The sequence below is a fragment of the Chelonoidis abingdonii genome, chromosome 15 (genome assembly GCF_003597395.2).
Source record: "Chelonoidis abingdonii isolate Lonesome George chromosome 15, CheloAbing_2.0, whole genome shotgun sequence".
NCBI classification, from domain to species: domain Eukaryota; kingdom Metazoa; phylum Chordata; order Testudines; family Testudinidae; genus Chelonoidis; species Chelonoidis abingdonii.
In genome coordinates, this window is record NC_133783.1 from 44,771,164 (window position 1) to 44,796,404 (window position 25,241).

The 25,241-nt window shown below is 39.8% G+C and overlaps 1 protein-coding gene across 5 annotated transcripts in view; it reads left to right on the forward strand.

Annotated features, from left to right (window-relative positions):
* CTBP2 (C-terminal binding protein 2) overlaps window positions 1–25,241 on the forward strand; it is a 230,760-nt gene that overhangs the window by 50,398 nt on the left and 155,121 nt on the right. Inside the window, exon 2 of one of the 5 annotated variants that reach the window (XM_075072474.1) lies at window positions 3,931–4,107. The exons of 3 other annotated variants lie outside the window; for them this stretch is intronic. The gene's annotated coding sequence lies outside the window, so the exon portion shown is untranslated. The remainder of the gene's footprint in view (window positions 1–3,930; window positions 4,108–25,241) is intronic. One more of the 5 variants, XM_075072476.1, reaches the window with a different exon arrangement.

A 25,241-nucleotide genomic window follows, 5' to 3' on the forward strand; every position in this document is an offset into this window, starting at 1 on the left:
CTGTTGCCATGCACAGCATTTTACTCCATTAGCCTGTATCACAGTTCATTTTGCATTGTATCAGATTGTGTTCCACTCTATTTTATACCAAAGCTGTTGTGCGAACTTAAATATAGCAGATGCTGCCTGTCCATCTATAATAACTTTGTCCTACTGTGTGGATTTTAAGATATATTATGCTCTTTGCAAGGGAATGGTACAACCTAAAGAATCTCAGTCCCGTCTTCCTCCATCTGCATTCCCAACCTGATTACAGCTGTGCAAGGCAAAGCGCCGGTGTGTGGTATATGATATTTTACTGAAATAGATCCTATTATATTTGTAAATTATCTGTACATATGTATGAAACAATGACTGTTTGAAAAATGCATCAATACCATGTACAATGCAGTTAAAACAGTAAATACATTGTAATCTCTTTGGATTTCTATATCCATAAGCAGCTGGAGGTGTCTGCAAAAGTGGAGTAACCAGAATTTAAATATTAGACCTCTGATAGGAGGAGTAAAATAATAACAATAGTGTCTGCTACTTTAGTATCTCTGTAAGAACAGGCCTAAATCCTTAGGCCCAGAACCTGAGCAATATGTAGGCCCACTGCTTCTACACTAGAGGAGCTCTTCACTGGTTTCAAGTCCAAGTCTAGTAGGAATAGGCAAGTGTTTCCTGCTCCCTCACAGAGCCGCCACCTGTCTGCTGCTCTGCCTTCCCCATGTGGAAACCAGTTGGTGTGTCTACACTAAAAACTTAAGTCGACTTACGTTAGGTCAATTTACAGTCACTGCAGTAATTGCTGTGGTGGTTCGCATCCAGGCTACACTCCTCCTGTTGGTGGTGCGCATCCTCACCAGGAGCACTTTCACTGACTTAATGGAGGGCGGGTAGTGCGGGGGCTGAGAGCCCAGGTTTTCAACTCCATGCAGCTCCCCACCACCACCCCGGGCTCTTGGCTCCCTGCTGGGAACCTGGCTGCTCCCCTGGGTTCTCAGCTCCCTGCCAAGAGCATGGCAATTAACCAGGCTCTCAGCTCCCCTTCTGGAGTCAGGGCGGCTTCCAGGCTCCCAGTGGGGAGTGGGAAGCTGGGTGTGGGGATCCAGGGCAGTAGCCTAGCTCAGAACGGGCAGCCAGGACTGTGCGGGCAGCCTGGCTCATAGCAGAGAGGCAGCGGGCAGGAGCCCAGCTGAGAGTGGGGAGCCGGGAGCCTGAGGGCAGCCTGGCTTGGAGTGGGGAGCCTGGGCAGCAGTCCAACTGGGAGTCTGGAGCCCCCCCACCTGCCCTGGGGTGAAAGCCGGAGCTGTGAGGCTTTCTTGTCGATTTCATGGCTCCAGCGTGGAGACAACTAGACAGACACTGGGTCGCCCTAACTACACCGACATAAGCCCTGTGCCTCTCACGGAGATGGAGTGATTATGTCAGTGTAATAGGGCACTTACATCGCCAGGAGCCAGGCTGTAGTGTGCACACTGACATAATTAGGTCAATGTAAGCTGCCTTACGTCGACCTGACTCTGTAGTATAGACCAGGGCTGAGACTCTTACCGCCTGGTTGCTGGGGTGACCTTTGGCAGGAGGGAACACAGATGGGGGAGGTTCAGTCAGGGAGATTTGTGAGTCTCTTCCCTGTATCTCGTTGCCTTGTGAATTGGGGGAAATGTCAATGAGTCAGTTGTCCTCTCCTACGTGTGTGAGGGTTTGTAGACAGAAAATTCTCTCTGAAGTTGAATTAGTTGGCTGTTGTTTAGCTTGTTTAACACTGAGATGTCACAGCTCCTGTTCTGGCAGTAGGCAGGATATCTTCAGAACTGGTTTGTTCCATGGCTGAAAATGATCTGCGGGCCTCCTCTCTCTCTTAGGATTTGTGTAGTGCTCTGCAGCTTCATAGGGATTTGTTCCTGGGTTTTCTATCCTCAGACTGATTTGCATACTTGAGCAGGAGACAGTTCCTATGGAGTCAGGATCTGCAACACTTGGCAGATGTGAACCTTCTACATTTACAGAGGGGGTCAGGGAACATATTCCCCTTTGTCCTCACCTGATACTTGATGGAGGTGGCAGTCTTGGACCACTTTATCATGAGGAGTTCCATCCTGACCCCCAGGATACGTGGTGTGCCTTGTGAGTTCCACTGCTACGGAGACACAGCTGCACTGGGATACCAGTTAGGTAGCAATCTGAGCCATGTGTCCGAGGGCACGTTGGATACCCAGGTATGGAATGTTCTTTTTGCCAATAATCTGAACTGAGATTCAGTTTTAAGTTTTTCTTTTGCTTTGGGATGTGTGTGTGTGTGTGTGTGTGTGTGTGTGTCTCGTTTTTTAAAGCCATCTTTTATTCTTTGCTAATCTTCAGAAGCAGCCCAAGAAATGACATTTATGCATATTTCATAATGTGATTTCTGTAGGCATACGGAACAAACAAATCAATTTCTCAGCAGCATGCTGTTTAAAAGAAACAGCAACAACCTGTGGGATAAGTTGCAGAAGCTGTTAAAATTAATTATAAATGGCAGAAGATATAATGTTAGAGGGGAAAAGTGCTAATGTGTGAAGAATAATAAACATTCAGTAGATGAAAAGGAACTTTGTCATCTGCTTATTTAAACTTCATATATTTATAAGTATCATAACATGTTAAAACAATGTATTGCTTACTAGCAACAATACGTTTACCATTTTATTTTGGTTTTGTAAACAGCCTCTTCCTATCTCAAATACTAGCTTTTGTCTAGTCCAGTTTTAGAATTCGTTTTTCAGTATGTTCATGGATAGGCCTTAATTGTTGTCTCAGCTACATGTGCGTACAGCAGAAATAACTGCACTGGAGACAGTTTGGTTACACCAGTACAGGAGAGAGGGGAATCAGGTCGGTCTATTTAGCACAGGGGATGGTTTTTGTCTATTATGTAGCATAAGGAGTGGTTTTCGTCTAGCAAGGTCTCAGAGGATAAATATCTGATTTCCATTTCAGCATTTGTAATTTAATATTTATTGCAATGGTGTCCTCCCTCATTTACAGTCCATGTTTTGCAGTACATTGTTTTGCCCAAACCAGCTCATTTTTGCCAGCAGAGTGGGTGTAACCTGTAACTTCTTGAAAAATTAAGCTAAGTGGAACAGCTACATTTCTATTTCAGCTGAGGTGCAGTTTGCTGTTTGTGAGATAATGTCAAGTACTGGTGTACTATACTTCCATTATTTGTAATACCCTCTTGGTTTAGCTGGAAGTGTGTTTGTTTGTTTTTTGTCCTATCTCTTTTGGTGTGTTATGCATTTGATAAATATTCTTAGTTTTTATCCCTGTTTCTGATTGAACATGATATTAAATTAACATGATTTAATAATATTTTACATATGTCTATAGTGAAAGGTTGTAAAGGATCCCAAAGCATTTCGGAAGCTATGTATGTGCTCCAGCATTGAAATACAGCCTCCTCTAAATGGGGGGGAAAGGAGTCAGCAGTCATCCAGCTTAGTGCAAAAGAAATTGTTCCTAGGTACCTTTGGGCAAATCCATCCTCTGTAAAAACAAATGAACAAAAGCACTATAGGCTCTTTAATATTCATGTAGAGCAGGCTGGACCACAGATATTAAAGTTTCATTGTGGTGAAATTCCTTTCCACCATGCAGACACATGCAGCAAACTTCCATTTCTGTTCCTCAGGAGTGGTGGAATAAAGGGCTGAGTTGTCCTTGATGGGATTTGAATATGTGGTTTCAAGTGCTATAGGTACTCCAAACTTGATTGTGTTAAGTTACCTATCTTACTAGCTTTTTATTATCCATTTCCTTATTGGAGCATCCACAATGTTGTGATCACTGGGTTGGGAATAAGATTGCCTTGAGGAAGCAGGTGGGAGAAGAAGGGATGGGATCAGGCTACTTCTGTGTGCAGATCATCTTTTGTTTCAGGCATGCCCTCTGTGTTCCTAGGTTCTTTGTTCCTATTGCTGGCCTCCATCCAAGGCTTTATAGAAGAGAAGGCTACCTTCTTGACCATTCTTGTCATCTTCCTCCACCGCATCTTCTCTAGAAGATGTTTCCAGAGGTCCGTTAACTTTCAGTGCAGCCTTTTGATCACACTTTAACCTCGATCCTGCAAAGAGAAATGTAAGCACAAACTCGTGTGACGCCTCATCAAGGCCTAGGTCTGGGATTGTCCTTAATCTTTCTGCTTTTCAGACTGACAGATGGATGGTGGTGTGGAAATGTTGATCTGAATGCCTGGAGGTGGAGAGGTTACTGGCTCTGGTGTGGGAGTGTTGCTTATAATTCTCAGGTGAACATTCAATGTGTGTCTGCGGAAAGATCAGGGGAATGGGATGGGGGCGGGGGCTCGGTAAGATGAGCTGTTGTGTGATTCTGATCAGACGGAGGTGTGCAAATCTTTTTCTGTGGCTAGAGTCAAGGTTGAGTAGGTAAAGGAGGAAGATGAGGTGAAGAGAGAACAACCCTGCTTATATGTAATAGGTTCTATGTGTGTTAGAAAATACACCTGATTAGGAGGTCTGGTTACAGAACAATAGTTCCTAATATGATTAACACGTTCTGGAGCCAGAACGGAATCATAGCTACCTTTCAGTTTCTGGGTGAAATTTCAGGTGTTTGGTTTTTGACCTATGACTTGAGACTTGCCTGCTTGAGAGACAACCTCTCTTCCTGTGCAGTTGCATGCAGCGGTGATTCTGGAGCTGTTTTGTATTTAATTTTTTAAAATTACATTTAAAAAAACTGTTAAAAGAACATTATGGTTACAAAATCAAGCATTTAAAAGTTAGTAAATGTCAAAAGTTAAGTTGCCCATGCAACCTTAATTCAGCTTCCGTGCATGAAGGTCTTTAGATAGTTTCTCCAGACATCACACAGAACCCAGCTCTCCGGGGTAAAATGGATGAATAGTGTCTAAGGCTGGGTTATGAGGCCTGGCTCAATAAGGGCTGTGAGGTGCACACTAGTTAGCGGAACAGCTGATACTACAACTCATGGTCTTCCTGATTCCCTGCCTCCCTCTACTCCAGTGAGGGATAAGGGAATAGCAGTGGCTGCTGCTGTGGCAAGCATCAGTCCAGAGCTCTAGCTCTCTGCTCACCATACAGGAGGCTCAGTGGGGTTTGGGGGTGTGCTCAGTGCAGAAGGAATGATGAGAGAAGAAGCTTTACTGAACATGTGCGAGTAATGATTTTCAGAGGCTTTTAACTCTCAAATCTTGATGGCTTTGCAAAGGGGACTTCTTGGACTGTGCCCCATCAGACAAATGCCACCTCTTCAAATCATGGAGGTGCTAGAGCTCTTTGAAGATCGTTAAAACAGTTTCTGTGTCTGGCAAAACTACCTCTTTCCCGTCGTTCTTGGAAGCTGACACTTAAAAATAAAATTCAGCCTGAGGCAGAGAGCAAACAGAGAAAATAACCCAAATGGTTACAAATTTGGCAGAGTTATAAGAAACTGAAAACAGGAGCTTATGATGGAAAGTATTAGGCAACTGTAACTATGTAGGTGTTGCTAATACCTGTAATTATTTATCAAGCAGCCTACATGGTGGGATCAGTGGGGTTTGTGTTTAATGTGTTTAAATGAAAATGTTGTAATTGTGTTAACGAATCCTCCTACAGCTTTGCGAAGTCCATGAAATCACACTCCTCAGTAATATGCTTCTGAAAGACTCTTAGCTATACAAGGTCAGTCATGTTGTGTTAGGGGAGCTGGTTACACTATATTTTACGGTGTAGACTGGACCTGAGGCTGCCACCTGCAGAGTGCTTTTTACTAAATTTTACTTGGTTGTTTTTTCTTGTTTTTTTGTTTTTTGGCAGGATATTCTTAAAGCTAACTGCTTACTTGGAAGTTTGGTGTTGATAACTCACATCCATCAATTTGGAATTTTGTTCTTATTCTTAGGTTTTCTGAAGGCAGAGTATGTTGGGCAGTTTGTTCTTTAAACATAAGAGAAATCTCATCTGTGAAGGTTAAGGAAATGGTGGAAATTAAAATACTACAGTCTATTGGCCTCAGGGCTGAATTTTGGAGTGAGTTTATCAGGGGCTGGCATTTCTGCTGAGCTTTGCACGATTAATTGCCAATGACTGCACAGAGTTTGGCTTTCTGCAGGGACTGGAAAATTTTAGGCCAGATCTACACTAGAAACTTTAGCCAGTGTAATGATGTTGGTTAGGGGTATGACTTTTTTGCAACCTTTTTTTATCTTGGCAAAAGCATGTGTAGACACACCTATAAAAGTGTTTTTGCCAGTACAGTTTGTTTTGCTCAAGGGGCTGATGTAAGTTATCCTGCAAAAGCACATTTTTGCCAGTACCAGCTGTGTGTACAGTAGAAGGGCTTGTGGGTATAGCTACACTGGCAAACCTTTTCTGGTATAGACGAGACCTTAATGTTTGAACTCTCACCAGTATGCTCCTGGACGTCTAGAAATTTCAACGGTTACAACTCCCTAATAACATAAAATAATTACCACTCAGTCTTTGTTTAATTCTCTTCTGATGTATCAAGAGCAATTTTGTTGAAGGTTCAAGTTAATGGCGTTTGCATTTTTGTAAAATCAGGGTGAATGAGAGCAGAATCAGGCCCAGTGAGTTTAACTTTCTGTAGGAGTGCATCTACTCTTGAAAAATGAGTATCCATATTGCAAACAAGTCCCTTATCTGACATAAATAACAATGTAGGTGAGGCAATTCTCTAATTAGGTCCATGGAAAATGTTCAGAAGGCAGTCTTTAGGTGTAACTTCCTGCACAGGAAATCTAAGTTCATGAACTTTGAGCTTTTTAAATGAGAGCCTTCTTCTTGCTGTGCAAAGCAACACTCTGGGTGGGCAGCAGCAGGGTTACTCTGATAAAGGCTAGCGAGAACACCTCCCCATCAAACAGTGGAGAAGGGACAGGCCCCTTATGTCTACACTCCGATTAGACACACACTGCTGGCCCATGCCTGCTGAGTCGAGCTCTCGGGCTGTTTAATTACAGTGTATTCATTTGGGCTCAGGTTGCAGCCTGGGTTATGGGGCCCTGCAAGGTGAGAGAATCCCTGAGCCTGGGCTGCAGCCCAATCCCTAACGTCTACACTGTAATTAAACAGCCCCGAACCCTGTGAACCTGAGTCAGCTGGCATGGGCCACCTACGGGCTTTTAATTGCAGTGTAGCCATAAGGTTAGAATGAATGGTATACAGAGTATTTTGTAAGTTACTAAATTGTTCGGTGTTCCGGCCAGGATTGTATTGCAGAGGTTAAGGTCCTGATTAAACTAGAGGAGTTTTTCTAAATTAGGGTTTGGTTCTGCCCCCACTAAATTCTGTGGGAATTTTGCCATTGAGTTCAAAGGGAGCAGGACCGGGCCCTTTAGTGCATGTGTCATTTTAATATCGTCGCATTTTGATAATTTAGAAATCAACAGGTTTTTTCCTGGAGGTGTTGTCCTGATAATGCAGTGTCAAAAATGGTTTATTTTTGTCTGTCTGTGGTCTGTCCAATATAACGTGACACCTGCTTTATAACATATGTCATTTGGTGCTAACATGGTCTCACTCTTCTGCTCATTGCTAGAGGCCTGTGCAATTTGGAGAAAATTAAGGGCCAAATCCTGCAGACACTGATGAGTGTGCTGAGAGGTCCTGTTAACGTGAATGACATTATTCACACATGTAGGCACTACGGCCCCAATCCAGCCATGCATTTAATCCCATGCTTAACTTTAAACAAGAGTAATTCTGATGTCCTCAAATGGGACTACTAACATACCTATAATTAAGCACATGCTTAAGTGCTTTGCTGGATCAGGGCCTATGTTAGTTAGCATTTGCAGTCACATTCTAAATGTGGTCAAGCACCACTGATCCTTGATTAGCTCGTATTTTCTCTCACTATGACCCACTCAGTAGTGAAGAGTGCAAGCAGTGTCTGTATCCTGACCCATACAAGAAGTAAGGGGTTAGGAGAAGCTGCATACCAAGGCTACTTCACATAAAAGGCTGTTAGATTCAGGTCACTGAGTTTGGACTGCTGCATTTTATGACAAAGTCTAAAAATGCAGATTTGTAACAACTTATGTTAATAGATTCAGACTGCTTGAATTTCACACTGAATAATAGCAGGAATTATCAGAGATGGTGACTTATGAGATCTGATGAATGTAATCTTTTCTCAAAATTAAACTGATAAAATGATGTCATATCACAATATTTTTATTAACATTCTTTGCTACAAAAACTATTGGACTAAGGTTTTTTGTTTTTTTTTACAATAAAATGAAAGTAATAGAATGACAAATCAAAAATATTCAATGAATTTTTAAAATGCAGTGTCACATTTTGAATGCAGTTTTGTGATTATGGAGAGCTGAATGCAATACCTTTTACCCTCAGGCTGCCCACTTTCATACATTAAAAATATTCTATTTAAATGCAGATTTTTATTTGCTATCTGGCATAGCGTTCAAGGAAAACAGATCGGAGAGAAGGCAGAAATATGCATCTGTTAATTTAATTATATGTTTCTTATGACCTGTAAAAGTATGGGGCTTTTGTTAGTGTGTGTGGAGGGGATGTCACGTGTGTCTATTTAAAAAATGTGATATTCCAGTTTCTAAAGAAATATTGGAAGGGAAATGTAAACAAAATACTTACAACAAACCCTTAAGTAAAATTAATAAACTTAAATCCTTATACACACAGATGCATGTGCAGCGTACTCAGTATATGTGGCTTGATCTTCCATACTTGCATGGGGATAACTTTGCTTACTTGAGTTAAGCTACTCCTGTGCATATTTGGAGGACCAGGTCCAGGTTTTGGAACCAAGGGTCAGATCCTTTAACTGCATCTGTGAAATGTCTCATTTAGGGCTCTGCACAGGAACAGTGGGTCCAGCGATGTGGAGTCATTTGCAGGATCAAGACCTAAACTAAATAGAAAGATTTAGATTCCTTCATCGAATTGGTTTCTTCTCTTCCTCAATCTGAAAAATACTACTTTGGAGTCATCGGCAAAAGGAAAATAGATGGAAGATTCTTTAGCTTTCCCTTTTTGTATTTTGAAAGAAGTTTCCCAATTTTGTTGCAGTACATTTAAGTGAATTTTAACTTTCATTTGCTTTTGTTAAAATAGATTGAGATGTATTACTGAATGAATTAATTTCATTAATGACAAATGAACTGGCTTGTTAGAGTAGCCACTCTGGAAATATAAGTGTCCACTCCATAAGGCAGAAGTTATGATTAAATAGAATTTTGAAGGCCAAAGATGTACCTTTTGCTACTTGCTTGACCTTCTACCTTGCTAAGAACAAACTAGGTTACACTTGTTTTTAATATTTCCTCTCTTATTTACAGTACTATGTAAAGAATTCTGAAAACCCAGTATTAGTTAAATGTCAGTGTCAGTGATGGTTGGGTTGAATGCCAGTAGAGTATATCAGATGATGATTGTTTGTTTTTCATTTATAATGATTTTGAACTGTCTGGAACCATTAAGTTGCACAATAGTTAACCCCTGTAAACATATGGTCTGATTTCTGTTTCTCTCTGCCTTCCTCACACCGCACTCCTCCATCCTTTCATTTGTCACTCTGGTTTGTTGCATCTTGTCTCAAACTAGACAGTAAAATCTTGCGGGCTCTGTTTCTACCATGTATTTGTATAGTGTGTTGTACAAAGAAGCCCTGATCCTTGGACTGGAGGTTAGATACCGACTTGCTGTGTAAACTTCTACAAGTCAAAATCTCTCTAAGCCCCAGTTTCTTTCCCTCTTAAAATAGGATAAATGAGACTTAGTTACTTAATAGTGGTCGTGTAACTTGCATAACTAACTAATGACTATGGAGTGCTGTATACAGAGTTGTTGTAGCCATGTTGGTCCCAAGATATTAGAGAGTCAAGGTGCGTGAGGAAGTATTTTTTATTGGACCAACTTCTGTTGGTGAGAGAGAAGCTTTCAGACTACACAGAGCTCTTCAAAAACTCTTCTCCTTGTCTCTCTAATATCAAGTGCTGGGGCAGCGCACATTATTATTTATATGCTTCACTGCAAAGAATTTTCAGTTTCCTGAAATTTCACAGGAATTGAAATTTATGATCGTGTGAAATCACACAAAGTGAACAAATAGAAACAAATTCAGTTTTGAGGACCAGCTCATCACAAGTTTTACTGTAGATGTATAAATGTCAAAATTGTATTCTGCATTACTAGTCCGCACTTCCGTGACGGGATCATGTGGTAGTAAAATTATAGTGACAATAGAAAGTGGGAATGTTTTGGCTTTTACCTTATTCTAAAAAATTCTTATTGTGAAGAAAACATTGTTTATGTCTAATATTCTGGAGAACAGTTTGCAAAAATAGGTAAGTGCTAATAGGTTCATTCTGCCATTTGCAAGCTCAGATACAGGGAGTATGTTATTTAAGGTCACACCGGGCTTTGAGAGCAGATCTTAAGTTGATCTGAACTCTTACCTGTGGGGCATTGCCTGTATTGAGAAAGCCAGTGAAACCTGCAGAAGGATGGTCTGGTGTATAAAGGCTATGCATGCAATTTAAAAATCCATGGGGAATGCTTTATCTTATGCATTCAGTTTTTCAAAATAGCTAAGCAGTGTGGGGATATACTTAAGAATGTGTGTAACTTCCTTGTTTGGACTGTTCTCCCTTAAGTTCTCTTTGCTTCTCTCCCTTTACAAATTTACCTCCAACTCACCTTTACCTTTCTGGCAAACCTCCCAAGCTTCCATAAGAGGTAACACCAACTGTGCATTGTTTAATTGAGAAATCCCTAGCAGCGTAGAGCTTAAACTGAACAATCATGAAATACACTCGGGAGCCTGCAATCAGAATTAGGGCCTTTATTATAAAGTGTGATTTTTTTTTTTCTGTTTAGGGCCTCAATCCTGTAAACACTTATGCACTTGCTTCAGTTTACTACCCAATGAAGGCTACAGGGGCTACTCGTGCTAGTAAAGTTAAGCACATGCACAAGTGTTGCAGGACTGGGACATAGAGGAGCAGAACTTGAAATGCTTAAATATATGTGAAACCTAGGGGAAGCAATATCGAGTGAGCAGAGCAGGGGACTGAGAGTCAATCGTACTTCTGGGTTCGAATCCTGCTCCTGCTCCCAGTATGTTGTGTGATACTGATTTAGGGACAGATTTTAAAGGTATTTAAGTATCTAACTGCCATTGATCTCAATAGAAATTAGGTGCCAAAAATCTAGCCCTGCAGTCACCGATTCTCTCTTTCACAGTTAATCCATTATCATTGGGGTAGTAATACTTTCAACAGTACAGGAGCGAGGTGTGGAATAACTATGATTTATAAAGCAGAGCATAAAATGTAATATTGAAACTTAAAATTCCATTTACCATGTCTAATAGACCTTTTGAAAAGAAAAGGGCTTTTTTAACTAAGTCCCTTTAAACTATTTAAACAGGAGACTAATGAATGTTTAAATTGTTCAAGAAAGTGTGCGTGAATACTGTACATCTACTTTTTCATGTTTGACTTGGAGCTGTTCAATTTGAAACTGGAAACTTTTTTTGTGATTTTTTTTATTTAAAAAAAAGGAAGAAAATCAGTTAAATTGATTTATGTATTGCCTTTACTCTCACAATAGTGAAAAGCTCTCATCAAGTATGTATCAGATTATTTTATTATGCCAACATTAATATTGGAAGCACACACGTAATCTGGAGTCAGCAGGTTCATACGCTACTATCTCATTAAATTTTCAGGCAAAAGCTGCAAAAATTAATTGGAGGCATGTAATAGTTTAGAATGTGAGCTGGCTTATGGTAATATAAATTACGTGAAGAGAAGACAGTTTTATATACTGAGAGGGGAAAACTGGTTTACTTTAATGAGAAGAGATAGAAATGTGGAGCTATTTTTTCATTACAGATGCACTCTAAACTGTTTGGACTTACTTGATGAATAGAGTTAATTCTCTGCTACAGTTCCAATAATTCATGTTGCACAGTTTAATGACTTCTAGATAAAAACAGGATTGAAATGTTAATTTCTATGAAGAAATTGGAGTACTCTCATATATCAGGCTTTTTTCTATTAAACTACTAGTTAATTTCACTAAACAAGTCTCTTGGAGATATTTCATGCTACATAGATTTTTGTATTTCTTACCTGCTTTTTTATTATTATTTCTTATTATGTCAGTGGTTGTGAACATTGGCTTCTGTAGAATTCAGCCTTGTAGAAATTTCAGTTGTACTTAATCTGCTGTCATAATAAAAGTTGTGGGATTGGTTTTGTTTTGTTTTATTTTTTAATACACTCAGTGATTTTTAAGCCCTTTGATTTTTTCTCCCGTAATTTATTTACAAATTAATGTTATAGTCCCATCCAATGAATCTTCTGTTAAGTATACTTCTGAGAGCATGGGGAGCAGATTCTCAGCTCTTGTATGTTTTTGAAGTTCCATTGACTTTGCTGGAGCTGTGACAGTTTGAACCAGCTGAGACTACCCCATGGTCAGTAAGGTCTTACTGAATTAATTTGTACTGAATATGCAGCTCAGGTTGTAACATTGTGAATTGCTGGGCAGTTAGCAATCTCTGAACAGTGCTCCCATACTTCGAGTTAATTTTTTATTATTCGTGGTGTTCTTTATTTGTACAGTGTTGTCTTGGTTCCTAGGAGCCTCAGTCATAACCAGGACCCCAGTGTGCCTGGTGCTGTAAGAACAGAATAAAGACAGTCCCTGCCCTAAAAAGCTAACAATCTGATGATTTATCATTTTAATTTCATCTTAATTTTTCTTTACTTGATTTTCAATTTGACATTTACCCTTTTTAATTAGAGAGGAGTTTTGGTAATTTCATTTTTTGTTTTTCATTTTACTATTAGATCTTTTTAAATAATTTTAAACAATTTTATCCATGTATCAGCTTCCCTTCCCTTCTTGTTTCACGCCATTGACTTTTTCATGTATTTCCATTTCTATTATCATACTTTGGATAAGTGCTTTTTGTTGATTCATTATTAACAAGAACATAAGAATGGTCATACTGGGTCAGACCAACGGTCCATCTAGCCAAGTATCCTGTCCCTGACAATGGCCAATGCCAGATGCTTCAAAGGGAGTGAACAGAACAGGGCATTTTCAAGTGATCAGTCCAGTCCCAGTTTCTGGCAGTCAGCTGATTAGGAGCACCCAGAGCATGGGATTGCATTCCTGACCATCTTGACTAATAGCCATTTGTGGACTTGTCGTCCATGAACTTATCTAATTTTCTTTTGAACCCAGTTATACTTTTGGCCTTCACAACATCCCCTGGCAATGAGTTACACAGGTTGACTGTGCATTGTATGAAAAAGTGCATCTTTTTGTTTGTTTTTAAATCTGCTGCCTATTATTTTCATTGGGTGACCTCTGGTTCTTGTGTTATGTGAAGCAATAAATAACGCTTCCCTGTTCACTTTCTTCACATCATTCATGATTTTATAGACTTCTATAATATTCCCCCTTAGTTATCTCTTTTCTAAGCTGAACAGTCCCAGTCTGTTTTTAATCTCTCCTCATATGGAAGCTGTTCCATTCCCAAATCATTTTTATTGCCCTTTTCTGCGCCTTTTCCAATTGTAGTATCTTTTTTGGGATGAGGTCCCTGGAATTGCATGCAGTATTCAGTGTGTGGGCATATCATGGATTTATATAGTGGCATTATGATATTTTCTGTCTTATTATCTTTCCCTTTCGTAATGCTTCCTAACTTTCTTTTGCTTTTTTGACTGCTGCTGCACATTGAGCAATTTTCAGAGAACGATTCATGATGACGCCAAGAATTTTTTTTTTTGGGGGTGATAACAGCTAATTTAGACCCCATCATTTTGTGGGTTTATTTTTTCCCATGTACATGACTTTGCACTTATCACCATTGAATTTCATCTGCCATGTTGTTTCACCCAGTTTAGTGAAGTGCCTTTGTAACTCTTTGCAGTTATCTTTGGACCTCGCGTTCTTGAGTAATTTTGAATCATCCACATTGGTTAGTTTCAGTTGTGATATTCTGCCATTTCTCCTTTTTGGGATCCACTGGGCCTGATCCTGCACTGTATATACTCAGGTAAAATCCCCATTGAATACAATAAAGGCTAGATCCTCAGCTGGTGTAAATCTGCTTGATTTACATCTGCCAAGGAACTGACTCTTAGTAAGGACTGCGAAAGTTACCTACTGTATGTAACTTCTGATTGTCATCCTTGATGCTTTGGCTGCTGTTCCCTTCACTTGGTGGCTGTTCCATAGTTGATATGCTTCTGCTGTTGGCTGCATTTGCCCAGGGATTTTTCTGCGTTTTTATTTTTTGCTGCTGCCATATTTTGATGGCAGTGCTCTGCTGATGTACTAAACGTTGGTTTGACTGTTGTTGGATCTCGTTCATTCCATTATTGACCACAGAATGGTCTGGCACTGTATCTGAATAAACCCTGAATCGTGGTGAAAATTGGGTCCAGGTTCAAATGTTGTAGGTTAGGCATCTTTGTCACTCACATCTTGAAGTAATTGTTGGACTTTCATTATTTTGTTTCCACTTTAATTCTAGTGCAAAGTTGTTTAGCTCTCCATTCAGTTTTAGTGGCTGATACAGAAGAATTTCTATTCTTAGGCTGCTGGGATAGTGAAAGAGTGTGAAGGGCAGATTTAGAGGGCATCTGCCTTACAATGTGCCACTCTGTATCTAGTTTGCTATTTCAGGTGCCACAGCAATATACTAAGTATTCACATATACTGAAAAATGCATGTAATAGATTATGCTGTTTTGATGTTTCGGGTCTGCTTTTTATTCTTCTTCCAAAAGGTGTGTTGCATGAACATTTGCTCTGTTCTGTAGACTCCAGAAGGCCCTGTTAAAAAGAGCTGATATCATCTGTTATCTTTATCCCGATGAAGCCTGTTCTGCACGTCCCTTCTGTTAATTCAAATACCATGGTGTCACAACAGCAGTATCAAGCCAACTATACCTGGAGAGGCAACTATATGTGGAGAGACGTGTAAATCTAAGGTAGACCGTTGACTACTATATGATCATTTCTTCAAAGTTACTTAATTAAAAGCAAGATTTTGAGGAATACGGCCTATTTAGTTTGATCACATCATAATTGCTCCAACCTTAGGCTTGGCTTTTATCCTTGTCTCTTGACCCTTGAGGCATGAGCACCAGAATCTAATTAATCATTTGCTTCCCCAGTTCAGCAACTTACTTAAGCATGTTCCTGACTTTATACTTGTGAGCAATGCCATTGATTGAGGACTACCCATATGCTGAAAATAAAGTGTGTGCTTAATATCTTGCTAAATTCGGCTAATTGGGTCACATATGCCAACCTCATTCTAGTTGTGAGGACTTTTAAAATTAAAATTGGAAAAGTTTTGATTGAACCTCATTCAAAGGATTTCCCTGTTCTCCGAAAATCGCCAGATTTCACAGTGAAAGGCAAATAGTTGATTTTACACTTCCTTTGAATTAAACCTTCTAGCCTGTAGCTTCTTGTTCTACCATGGTTCTGATTGAGTTTTATCACTTATTCCACTTGGTCCACCTGTGTCATTTTGACGTTTTCATCGGTGATTTGATATCTCCACTTCTTCATTTGCCATCTTTGATTTCCATCTTGTATGTTCTCTACTTGTCTTTATTGACTCAGTGACTGTCTGTCTATCTTTTCAATGACTCATTGTCTGATCGTAGTTCTAGTTTAACTCCACTATAAAATCCTCCTTCGACCCCTCATTGTTCACTCAAAAATCCAATTAACTCAACTGACGAATTCAACAGAGAATAAATAATGCAGGCCTGTCTAGATCCCATTTTTCTAATGCAGTGTCTGTGGCTGGAGAAGCCTGGTGCACTGTGCTCACCCCAGTATTTTTTAATAGGTAGTTAGTAAACATATAGTTGATTGTCTCTCTGCGAATATAGAAATAGATGAGGTGGGCATCCATGGCAACTTGTTCTAGTCTGGAGCCCAAAGAATGACTTGCTTTCTTTCCTTTCCTCTCTTCCTTATTAATGGACTTACTGTTTGTTTTATATGAGATTTGTTTGTGTCTGCTATTGTTTCTGTGAAAAATGTTCAAACGTGGGTGCTTAAAATTAGAAGCCTCATTCTGTAGGTAGGAACCAAAATAAAAGTGGCCAGATTTTTCAGGAGTATTGAGCACCTGCAACTCCAGTGTAAATTAGTGGGAGCGTCAGGTACTTGGTTCCTCTGAAGATCAGGCTGCTTTTACTCACCCACCTAACAGTGGATTTAACTTTATGGTACCCAAGCTTGAAAATTGTTGCCATTGTTTATATGGTGCCATAAATACTTGTGGTGCTGTACATACAAGTGGAAGACAATGGCACGGATTTTGATAACTTGCATTCTAAGTAAGACCTGACATGACAAGGAAAGTTAGCAAACATTGGGAAGATGGAGGACAAGTGTTACAGAAACAAAATCATGTAGTGGCTTTGATTATTAATGCGCACTTCTTGAAAATGGGTTTTTGTACATTCTTTCCACAATTTATATTCTCGTGAAGCTGTTATTTGGCTATATGGGAATTTTCAAACTTACAAGTAAAGAACTACAGAAAAGAACCCAATCCGAAATCTACTGGTTGAAGATAAATGTAACATGATAACATGGCTTGAAAGAGGAATTGGCAAACTACATGCACCCACTTGTTCTTGATACATGTTGTGTTGAGAACCTCTTTGTTGCCTTGCAGAGGGTAAGCGAAAGTACTCCCTCCCCTTGTCAAGACGAAATCTTTGTGTTGCTCCATTGTTTGTGACATTGACACTTGGACATGTAAGGTCTGAAATAGGCTTCCTTCACATTGGATGAATGCTCTTCTCCTTAGCCCAAAAGTACAGAGTACTGACTCTCTCTCTCAATTTTGTTACTATTTAATTGCAACACATTAACTCTGAACTCTAATGTTTGGAATCTGGGTTATATATGGATCACCCTTTTCCTCTAACCACATTGTTATCAGAGAGTAAAGACTTTGCTTCTAACTGTCTGAGAAATATTGTACATCAAAATATCATCTTTCTCCTCCTGACACCTCTACATGTGCAGGATATAATCACCTGTCAGACAGATTAGTGCAATCTGTGTCAGTAGGACCTCTGTGCAGGCACTAGGAAAACATCAGCTGGCCCCAAGTTCTTGTGATGAGATTAATTGACTGTGCAAAGTATAGCTAAGAGGTTTCTCCAATTACTTAGTTACTGCACAGGTGTCCTCATAAAGTTTCAAATCAGGTTTGAGTGGATGCTCTCTTATGGCCTCAGTGCTGCCTACTTGAACTTTTTGTCTGCTCACATTCCATATTGCACCGTGTGCTTTTGGGTACTAGTTTATATTAACCATTTCCAAATACTGATTGGAGATGGCAGGTGCCAGAGCCTTTGACAGTTTTGCCCCAGGGCAAAGGAATTCTCTGCCCAATGACATTAGATCAGCAAATTCCACATCCAAGTTTAAAAGCAGTCAAAAGACATTTCTGTGTTCTCAGGCCTTTTAGTTGGTTGAAGTGAGCTATGTGTATTATCCTTTTCTAGTACAGTGCCCTGGGTTGTTTGTCATGAAAGGGGCTTTATAAATGGACATTGTGTTGTATTGTATGGTTTTGGTATTTGACATTGGATTAAACAAAATGTTGTGTGCACAAAGTGTATTGTGCAATTATTTTAACCTATTTTGCTTTCTGCTGTGGAAAATCTGCTTAAAATAGGACTTGGTAAAGTCATTGTACCATATACAAAGGGGTTATTAAAATGCCCTCTAGAAATAGAAAATAGGATTAGAGGAGACACTTTGGCTTTGAGGCCTTCTTCAGCCTAAAGACGGCCTCATGGCCAAAATGTCTCCTTTAATCTCCTTTCCTATTTTCTGGTTTGAATTTTATTAACCCCTTTCTTCTTTCCCTCTGTCTTTTCTCAGTCTATATGCTGGTGTAATGACAGTTTTCTTTCCTCGTAAGACACAAGAACTTACATTCCTCTGTAGTAGCAAGATCTTTTATACACTGTGCAGGAGAACAAGCAATTTATATAAACTGGCTGGTTGGTTTGTTTTTATTTTTTGCAATCAGTCAGGATTTTTTTTCTTTCTTGTCAACAATAGAGGTCTATTGTTCATTTGCCATATATAAAGAGCACCTGGCAACAGTAATTATTTTGTGTGAGATATTGTCATTCACGTCTAGCTGAAGGCAATAGCAATTCACCATTGGCTACCTGAAATATGATTAGTTAGGTACTGAAGTGATCTGCAACATTACGTTAAATCATTGCAATTCCATGTATTTCATGTTTCTTTTGTATTTTTAGATTGAAATTTGCTGGATGATACTGTTGGTATCTAATTAGTTTACTTCACTTTAACATTTTAGTTTTGACAAGCTAAACTCTATTTTAATTTAAAAAGTTTAGAAATTAGTGTTCCAGACTGGAAAATAACCTTTTGTGATTCATTTCCAACTGCCATTTGTCAGTGAAGCACGCTGAAAAAGACCGAGAACCTAGCAGAAAGCAATTGTGCTCAGTTTAGCATGCCTTACTCTGAAGGAATCCTCTCTGATTTCAATTTTGCTTCAGTAGTTTTTAAGAAAAACCACAGGTGACTCATGATGACAGTGGAAAAATACATGGACATATAAAAGCGGATGTGTGGGTGGGGTAAAGTTGCATCTGACCTGGAAGTTGAGGAGGAAGAGCTTGCACTTAATTTTGGAGGAGAGGGGAAGCTGAAGTTGCACTGATGAAAAGATTTGGAACTTTGAAATTTTCTCACAAAAGAAAGGGACACATTTTTGATGAACATTTTTTTTGATGAACATTTTGATTTTTTTTTTTTGACCAACGCTACAATGAAGGATTTAACGACATAGGATTTGAAGTAAAATGACCTAAAGTGCATACTTGTGTTGTTGTAGCATAATTACCTTTGTAAAGCCACCTCTGCTCATCATGTTATACCAACAAAATTAACACTGGTATGAAGAAGCCTTTTAAGGGGAATTGAATTTTTCTCTGAGTGTCCTCTGGCTTGAGTCTTTGGGTCACTGGGATATTTGTGGCTGATCTGCTGTGCAGCATAGGATTTAATGTTCTATCTCTACATTGCGTGTTTTGTCACTAGAACCACTTGCCCACAAAAATCCGAGGTGTCAGAGTTTGTGGACATTCATGTAAAATCAGAAATAATGACTTGGAGGTCATAGAATTCAGGAGAGCTATGAGAAGAGTCCTGCCTCAGTGTGGAAGGGTGAATTGTGGGCTTGAGGTGGCAAATCAGAATATCTTCTAAGGTTTGAAAATCAGAGGGGAGAGTTTTTAGGATGGTACTTGGAAGCTTGCTTTGTAACTGCCTCTATCTGGCTTAAAATTCAGGCCATGCCTCTGTGAGGGCTGCCATCTTGGCCAGCTCACCAGGGATTGAACTGGGAACCTGCAGAGCTAAAAAGATGAGCTACTCTAGTTTGAGCTCAAAAGCCAGTGCACAGAGGGGCACCTGTAACACTCTTCAGCAGGTTACATCTTCAGTCTCCAAGTATTAAAATCTCCTATTTGAAAGAACGCTTAGGGATCAATTTTTAAATGTTGGGTGCCTTTATGATGTCCAAATTTGAAGGCTTAAAGTCAGTCCTTGACTTTTCAGATGAACATTTATACATCTGAGCATCACTTTGGACATGCAGATGTGACAATTGAATATCCTGTTAAGACACCTACTTTGAAAATTCATAACCTTGTTCTGTGACTGTCACAAACCACACAACCTTTATGGATTTCCTGGCATGCTGCTATGTGATGATTCAATCCCAGATTGTTTTTTTTCACAAACAAAAGTAAACATTCAAAAAAGTCAGTATATTTTCCTGAAATACCATGTTAAATACCAAACATATTTTCATCTTAGAAAGGCTGCTCCTTCTTCAAAAGGATACAAATGCTAAGCTTAAAATCTTATAATGAAAGGTTAATTTTTCTCCCTCAGCGTCTTCCTAAGTCAGATCCTGCACATGAGGGCATTAGCTATTTTGTACATTTCCAAAGACTGCTTCATATATCCATGATATCAGTTTTGTGTCTCTTGGCAACAGATTGGCTCTGGCACCCTAAGGACAGAGTGAGTTGGCATTCTTGAACTGCCAGGAGATTCAAAGTAGATATATTTGATGTCTGTTTGAAAATATATTAAAAATAGTATGTAAGAGAATGTTTTTAAAAATCTTACTTTTAAATAGTCCCTCCTTGCCCTTAAAAAAAAAAAATGTGTAACTCCCACTGCCTTCTGTGGATGGAATAGTCCTATTTGGAATGCTGTTTGCTCTTGAAAAAAGGAATGATGACTTGGTCATGGAATTTGTTTTCTTTCCCTCTCCCTGCATATTGAAGAAAAAAACTGCTGGAACCGTGAGAAGAGGACATCTGTTTTTTTAAGGCAATCTGTTAGCATTAATAAAGGATGCAGTGCTCAGTGTTTTGTTGAAATGTTTTAGTGATTTTCCTTTTTGGTGGGAAAAGGTATTTCTGAATATTATAAAGCTGTTTATGACAATGCCTATTAGATGATCTTGGCAAAGTTTTAGGGGCTGTGTGGGCATCAGGACCAGTGCTGTAACCATTTAGAACAATTTGTAATGCACAGCACTGCTAAAAACCTCTTGTCAATCAATCAGTCAGCTAAATGAGTGTCATCCTACCTAGGTTTGAAATAAATTGGTTTTGCTATAAAAAATTATCCACACAGCAGCAAAAATAAGACGCCAAGGGAAATGTTACCATTTTTGGGGGGGATAGGAAGGGAACAAAGACATGCTTTGGGATGTGTCTGTAATTTCTCTTGTTTAGTGGCACTCATTGGATGGAGGTTTTGCAAGGGATGGAGGGCAAATTCCTAGTGGAATTGGAGTTGATGATTGTTTTGTCGCTGACTTCAGTTGGCCCAGGATTTGTGTTTGAGAGTGTTTTGGATTTTCTATGAGGGACATACTACCTACCTATGAGGTGTGCACTCAGAAGTGGACTGCAGAGAGGACAGGGAGGAGGACAGAAGAAGTAGAGTAGGAAGAAAGAAAACTATTGAGGTTTCTTTTTAGATCTATTAGTGTAGCAGCGCTGATGCAATTTAGCGTTTGCCATAGGTATACATACCATATAATTACCTGTAGTGTAAACAGCCACACAATGAACCAGATCCTCAACTGGCATATATCTTTGTAGCTCCACTTAAGTAAGTGGAGTTACTCCAGTTCATACCAGCTGAGGATCTGGCCCCATAAGTGCAGAGCATTTTGGAATGCACATGGATACTGTGTTAGGGCTGCAAAAATGTTTCTGTCTTTGTGAAAATGGGTTCTATTTTATTTTACTCTTCCCCATTAGACTTGGACAGCCACTGAATTATGTGTGCCCACAGAGCTCTAAAAGTGCTTCCATGGGCAGCCGTGACAGGAGGGTTTATGAATATCTGTTGCTGGTGAGCACAACCAAGTAAGCTCTATTAATCTGCCACAGAACATGCAAATGGAAGCAGGTATCAGGTTCCCTATGCATTCTTTTTTTTTTTATTTGAAAAAGTTGTGTTTATGCCTGGATTTCCAGTGCCCCAACTCTGAATAGCTATCCTCGACTGTACTGTGTATGGAGGTGCTACCAGGTTGGGCCCTGATTTGTCAGGTTCCTGGCAAATGGCCTAAGTAGCCTTTGGAGTCACAAAGTTTGGCTGGTCTCAGCCTAAGGTGTGGAAACTGAGATACATTACTTTGTATGATAAAGTTGAAAAGTTTTAATAAGTAAAAACCATATATAATCCTTGATGAATGAGGACTGTGAAAACATCACTGTTATCTCAGATAGGCATCTGTTCTTCTTACCATGTATGTATAGCTTCCATTAACATTAAAGGGGAGTCATAAACCTGTATGCAGAAGAGAATAGGCCCCTGTATCTGTAAGTGATGACTCTCCTTCCTTCTCTTCCCACTTATTTAGTATTTCTGCCTGTGCAACATCTGATCCTGATTGCTCTTTTCCTGTGATCTAATTATGCTGTTAGAAAATTGTTCTAGGTTTTCTCTATCCCTCCCTCTCTAGAAAAAAGAAAACAAATTTCTATTTATCTTCAGAATTTGCAACTGTTGGCAGTTGATCTCCTTTTCCTTGTCCACCCACTGCGTTAATTTCAGAGCTTGGATTTTCTGTAATAAAATGAAATTATCAAGGTAGTTTACACCGTCGCTACAGGTCACATTCACAAACCATGAGACCTGACTGGCTACTTGCAGCTGTAATTCCTAAACAGAGTATGTGAGGGTGTGTCTTCACTACCGGCTGAATTGGCAGCCAGTGATCGATCCAGCAGGGATCGATTTATTGTGTCTAGTTTAAATGTGGTAAATCGACTCCTGAGCATTCTCCCATCGACTCCTGTACTCCAGCTTGGCGAGAGGCGGAGTCGATGGGGGAGCGGCAGCAGTTGACTCACCATGGTGAAGACACCGCGGTAAGTAGATCTAAGTATGTTGACTTCAGCTACGTTATTCACGTAGCTGAAGTTGCATAACTTAGATCGATTTTCCCCACCACCACCCCAGCCCTCCCTCCCCCGGTGTAGACCAGGCCTGAGAAAATGTAAACAGAAGTATCTCACTCATTTTACGTAGGAGAGGCACTTGATTTGCTTACCATTATGGACTCTCACGTTATACTCCTCTTCATTTAATTATATATCTGTGGTGATTATTTTTAAATGTATATCCTTATGTCAGTTCCAAGGAGCCAGATTTGTTGTTTTTTTTTAATACTTGATTGATAATGGAACCAGAAAATAAATATCCATTTATGTAAGAAGTCATCAAACACAAGGGCAGAAACTGGCACATAAATTTTAATTTAGTTGTGGATTTCCTTTGTCAGTTTACATAGAGAGCAGAGAATTATCTCACTGAAAAAGGTAGTGATTGATTACATGCTGGTAAATAAATCAAATCCATACAAAATAGAAATGATTAACAGACACAGTGGAATTATCATATTTCCATACTGGTGCCTGTCAAGCGCCACATGTGTTGTGCGTTCATAGAATGTCACATTCTGACATTTGATCAGTGCTTAACACAATGGGACAAAAGACTAGGAGTTAAAAATCTTTTAAGTGCTCCTAAGAATTCCACTGGAACTGTAAATCCATGTTTTGACTGCTGACAAAGAGTCTTATACCCATAAGAATGGATATATAGATACTATGGCAGTGTATTTCCATTGCCTTCATGGTTTACGCTGGTGTAAATGAGATTAGAATCAGATTCATTGGCTAGTATGATTCACAAAGGGTTAGGGGTCCTATGCACAGAAAAGTCTTTCAGAGCAGTCAGTGAATGAAGACCCCAGCTTGCATGTGATATAAATTGCCTTCTAGGATCTTAAGCTGCATTTTATCAGTTTAATGCACTCAGATTTTTATTATTTGCTTTTCAGACCCAACATGTTTACAAAAAAAGGTAATGGTAGAAGGATATTTAGTTCCCCAGTTATTTTGAAATAGAAATGAGAATATTTGTCCGATTCGATGGGGTTATCCACCACTGGAGCTGTATAAAGCACGGTATAAAAAATAAGCAGTTTTTCTGTAAGGCTTAAAATACTTTAAAACAAACAAAGCTGACACTAATGTTAAAAGTGTGACAGCATAGTGTTTGTGTGTATGTAAGCTGATGGCGGTGAAAACCTGGTCCCTGGCTGTTTGCAAAACACCCTCCAGCTTTAGTGAGAGGCCAGGATTTCACCCGCAGTGAAAAACAACTGCAGAAGAACTGCTTGGATTTCTCAGAAAGCATACATCTGATGTGAATGTTGGATATGATGGATGTGATCTTGCAGTTCTCATGCTGGAAAGCTCGTCTTGCCATGCAGAATCTTCCTCTTGAGTTTAGGATAATTTGGCACTTTAGGACCATTTCCAGTTCATTCTGACTGCTGCCTTCTCTGCCTTCTCCTGGAAGAACTTACAGGAACGGCAGACCTTCAAGGCTTGAGCCTTCAAGAACTCAATAAGCGTTCACAAGAATACAGGGCTGGCAGGGCTGGTCCATTAACAAAGGAGAAGCTCCCCTTCCTTTCTGTTCTGGGTCACAGAGGTTTGCACGTACCCTAAACAAAAATGAAGCAGGAATGCAAGAAACAGATGAGCTGTTTGTGGCAGGGACTGTCTTTTTGTTCTGTATGTGTACCATGCCTATCACAGTGGATCCTGGTCTGTGACTGGGACTCCTAGGTGTTGGTACAATACAAATCATTAATACTGATAATAAAGTGTGTTTAAAAGGCCAGGTTGTGGTAAACGTCTGTCCTAAATCTGGACTTTAGCGTACAAAATCTGGGTGCTTACTGTGAACCTCCCCAAGCTTATACCCAGCTTGGATCTTATCTTGCTGCCACCAGCCGAAGTTTTCCAGGGTTTCGGCCCCCTCGGGTTCCCCAAACCTTTCCTTGGGGGACCCCTCCAAGACCCAGAGCCCCTGGGTCTCCTCTATCTCATCCCCCAGCTTCCCCCCCTTTCCTGGGTTAGCCGGTGCGATGCTGTCCTATTCCCTTTGAATACAACCAGAGAGGCAATCTAGCTTCCCCGAGGCTATGCATTCAAACCTAGTCAGCTCACACAAGAGATTCACCCCTCCCTTTGTCCCGTAGCCTTTTCCTGCCCTGGGACAATAGGAAAGTAAGACACAGAGCTTGGGCTTTTCCCTCCCCCCGCCTAGCCTGTCACAGATATAACAGAGCTCCGGGCACAGAAATTCCTCTCCCCTCTGCCTCACTAGGAAAAGAAACTCCCACAAGTTTTAAAAAGAAACTTTATATAAAAAGAAAGAAAATACAGAACAATAATACTGCATTAAGAAACTCAATACAGGAATATGGCTTATAAGAAAATAGGAATAAACAGTCTGATTTAAAAGATAGCCCAATTAAACCAGTCCAGCAAATCAACATCCATGTAAATACAACTCAAAGCACATCACAGCCGATTACTTTGGTTCCTTTGTACTCACACTTTATAGTAGAATATTTGAAAGAAGATGGAGTTAGAAGAAAAGCTTGTTTACTCACAGCCGAGGAAAACAAAAAGACCCCGAGTTTCCAGTTCCCTCCCAGACTTTAAAAAATCCAGGTCTCTGATTGGTCCTCTGGTCAGGTGTTTGGTTCCCCCTTTGTTCACCCTTT